The sequence below is a fragment of the Podarcis liolepis genome (assembly GCF_965112155.1).
Source record: "Podarcis liolepis genome assembly, chromosome: 6".
NCBI lineage: Eukaryota > Metazoa > Chordata > Lepidosauria > Squamata > Lacertidae > Podarcis > Podarcis liolepis.
In genome coordinates this window covers 86848809-86852865 of record NC_139559.1, presented here as the reverse complement: position 1 = coordinate 86852865, position 4057 = coordinate 86848809, and positions in this window count along the sequence as shown.

The window sequence follows — 4057 nt, the reverse complement described above, 5'->3', positions numbered from 1 at the left end:
CTTCAACGGCAGAAAAAGATTTTTTTGAAAAAATCCCTAAGCCCTGGGGTCACAATTTCATAAAAAATCTGACTTTCGGCAATTCACTCAGAAATGGTGCCAAACGGTTGCAAATGCTCCACAGAAAGGTTTCGCGGTTGAAAAAGAAGGCTTTTCATCACAGGAAAAGAAATCAGCCCTCGACAACTTAACCGGCTCCGGGGTCACAATTTCATCAAAAATCTGACTTTCGGCAATTCACTCAAAAATGGTACAAACGGTTGCAAATGCTCCACTGAGAGCTTTGGTGTTCAAAACCGAAAGCTGTTTATCACACGAAAAGAAATCAGCCCTCGACAACTTCACCGGCAGAAAAAGATTTTTTTGAAAAAATCCCTAAAGCCCGGGGTCACAATTTCATAAAAAATCTGACTTTCGGCTTTTCACTCAAATATGGTGCCTAACGGTTTCAAATGCTCCCCTGAGAGGTTTGGCGGTCGAAACATAAAGCTTTTTATCACAGGAGAAGAAATCAGCCCTCGACTACTTAACCGGCCCCGGGGTCACTATTTCATTAAAAATCTGACTTTCAGCTTTTCACTCAAAAATGGTGCCAATCGGTTGCAAATGCTCCACTGAGAGCTTTGGTGTTCAAAACCGAAGGCTTTTTATCACAGGGGGGAAAAAAACAGCCCTCGACAATTTAACTGGCAGAAAAAGATTTTTTTGAAAAAATCCCTAAGCCCCGGGGTCACAATTTCATCAAAAATCTGACTTTCGGCAATTCACTCAAAAATGGTGCCAAACGGTTGCAAATGCTCCACAGAAAGGTTTCGCGGTTGAGAAAGAAGGCTTTTTATCACAGGAAAACGAATCAGCCCTCGACAACTTCACCGGGAGAAAAAGATTTTTTTGAAAACATCCCTAAGCCCCGGGGTCACAATTTCATCAAACACCTGACTTTCGGCACTTCACTCAAAAATGGTGCCAAACGGTTGCAAATGCTCCCCAGAAATTTTTGGCGGTCGAAACAGAAGTCTTTTTATCACAGGAAAAGAAATCAGCCCTCGACTACTTAACCGGCCCCCGGGTCACTATTTCATAAAAAATCTGACTTTTGGCAATTCATTCAAAAATGGTGCCATACGGTAGCAAATGCTCCCCTGAGAGGTTTGGCGCTCGAAACCGAAGCCTTTTTATCACAGGAAAAGAAATCAGCCATCGACAACTTCACCGGCAGAAATCTTTTTAAAAAAAAAAAATGCCTAAGCCCCGGGGTCACAATTTTATAAAAAATCTGACTTTTGGCAATTCACTCAAAAATGGTGCGAAACGGTTGCAAATGCTCCAAAGAAAGGTTTGGCGCTCGAAACCGAAGCCTTTTTATCACAGGAAAAGAAATCAGCCATCGACAACTTCACCGGCAGAAAAATATTTTTTTGAAAAGATCCCTAAGCCCCGGGGTCACAATTTTATAAAAAATCTGACTTTCGGCAATTCACTCAAAAATGGTGCCAAACGGTTGCTAATGCTCCCCAGAGTGGTTTGGCGGTCGAAACAGAAGTCTTTTTATCATAGGAAAAGAAATCAGCCCTCGACTACTTAATCGGCCCCGGGGTCACTATTTCATAAAAAATCTGACTTTCGGCAATTCACTCAAAAATGGTGCCTAACATTTGCAAATGCTCCCCTGAGAGGTTTGGGGCTCGAAACGGAAGGCTTTTTATCACAGGAAAACAAATCAGCCCTCGACAACTTCAACGGCAGAAAAAGATTTTTTTGAAAAAATCCCTAAGCCCTGGGGTCACAATTTCATAAAAAATCTGACTTTCGGCAATTCACTCAGAAATGGTGCCAAACGGTTGCAAATGCTCCACAGAAAGGTTTCGCGGTTGAAAAAGAAGGCTTTTCATCACAGGAAAAGAAATCAGCCCTCGACAACTTAACCGGCTCCGGGGTCACAATTTCATCAAAAATCTGACTTTCGGCAATTCACTCAAAAATGGTACAAACGGTTGCAAATGCTCCACTGAGAGCTTTGGTGTTCAAAACCGAAAGCTGTTTATCACACGAAAAGAAATCAGCCCTCGACAACTTCACCGGCAGAAAAAGATTTTTTTGAAAAAATCCCTAAAGCCCGGGGTCACAATTTCATAAAAAATCTGACTTTCGGCTTTTCACTCAAATATGGTGCCTAACGGTTTCAAATGCTCCCCTGAGAGGTTTGGCGGTCGAAACATAAAGCTTTTTATCACAGGAGAAGAAATCAGCCCTCGACTACTTAACCGGCCCCGGGGTCACTATTTCATTAAAAATCTGACTTTCGGCAATTCATTCAAAAATGGTGTCTAACGGTTGCAAATGCTCCCCTGAGAGGTTTGGCGCTCGAAACCGAAGCCTTTTTATCACAGGAAAAGAAATCAGCCATCGATAACTTAACCGGCAGAAAAAGATATTTTTGAAAAAATCCCTAAGCCCCGGGGTCACAATTTGATCAAACATCTGACTTTCGGCAATTCACTCAAAAATGGTGCCAAACGGTTGCAAATGCTCCGTGGAAAGGATTAGCGGTCGAAACAGAAGGCTTTTTATCACAGGAAAAGAAATCAGCCCTCGACAACCTCACCGGCACAAAAAGATTTTTTTGAAAAAATCCCTAAGCCCCGGGGTCACAATTTCATAAAAAAATCTGACTTTCTGCAATTCACTCAAAAATGCTGCCAAACGGTTGCAAATGCTCCCCACAAAGGTTTGGCGGTCGAAAAAGAAGTCTTTTTATCACAGGAAAAGAAATCAGCCATCGACTACTTAATCGGCCCCGGGGTCACAATTTCATAAAAAATCTGACTTTCGGCAATTCACTCAAAAATGGTGCCAAACGGTTGCAAATGCTCCCCTGAGAGGTTTGGCGCTCGAAACCGAAGCCTTTTTATCACAAGAAAAGAAATCAGCCATCGACAACTTCACCGGCAGAAATTTTTTTTTTTGAAAAAATGCCTAAGCCCCGGGGTCACAATTTTATAAAAAATCTGACTTTCGGCCATTCACTCAAAAATGGTGCCAAACAGTTGCAAATGCTCCACAGAAAGGTTTCGCGGTTGAAAAAGGAGGCTTTTCATCACAGGAAAAGAAATCAGCCCTCGACAACTTAACCGGCTCCGGGTTCACAATTTCATCAAAAATCTGACTTTCGGCAATTCACTCAAAAATGGTACAAACGGTTGCAAATGCTCCACTGAGAGCTTTGGTGTTCAAAACCGAAGGCTGTTTATCACAGGAACAGAAATCAGCCATCGACAACTTAACCGGCAGAAAAAGATTTTTTTGAAAAAATCCCTAAGGCCCGGGGTCACAATTTCATAAAAAATGTGACTTTTGGCTTTTCACTCAAATATGGTGCCTAACGGTTGCAAATGCTCCCCTGAGAGGTTTGGCGGTCGAAACATAAAGCTTTTTATCACAGGAGAAGAAATCAGCCCTCGACAACTTAACCGGCAGAAAAAGATTTTTTTGAAAAAATCCCTAAGGCCCGGGGTCACAATTTGATCGAACAATTGACTTTCGGCTTTTCACTCAAAAATGGTGCCAAACAGTTGCAAATGTTCCCCTGAGAGGTTTGGCGGTCGAAACAGAAGTCTTTTTATCACAGAAAAAGAAATCAGCCCTCGACAACTTCATCGGCAGAAAAAGATTTTTTTGAAAAAATCGCTAAGCCCCGGGGTCACAATTTCATCAAAAATCTGACTTTCGGCAATTCACTCAAAAATGGTGCCAAACGGTTGCAAATGCTCCACAGAAATGTTTCGCGGTTGAAAAAGAAGGCTTTTTATCACAGGAAAAGAAATCAGCCCTCGACAACTTCAACAGCATAAAAAGATTTTTTTGAAAAAATCCCTAAGCCCCGGGGTCACAATTTGATCAAACATCTGACTTTCGGCAATTCACTCAAAAATGGTGCCAAACGGTTGCAAATGCTCCGCGGAAAGGTTTGGCGGTCGAAACAGAAGGCTTTTTATCACAGGAAAAGAAATCAGCCCTCGACTACTTAATCGGCCCTGGGGTCACTATTTCATTAAAA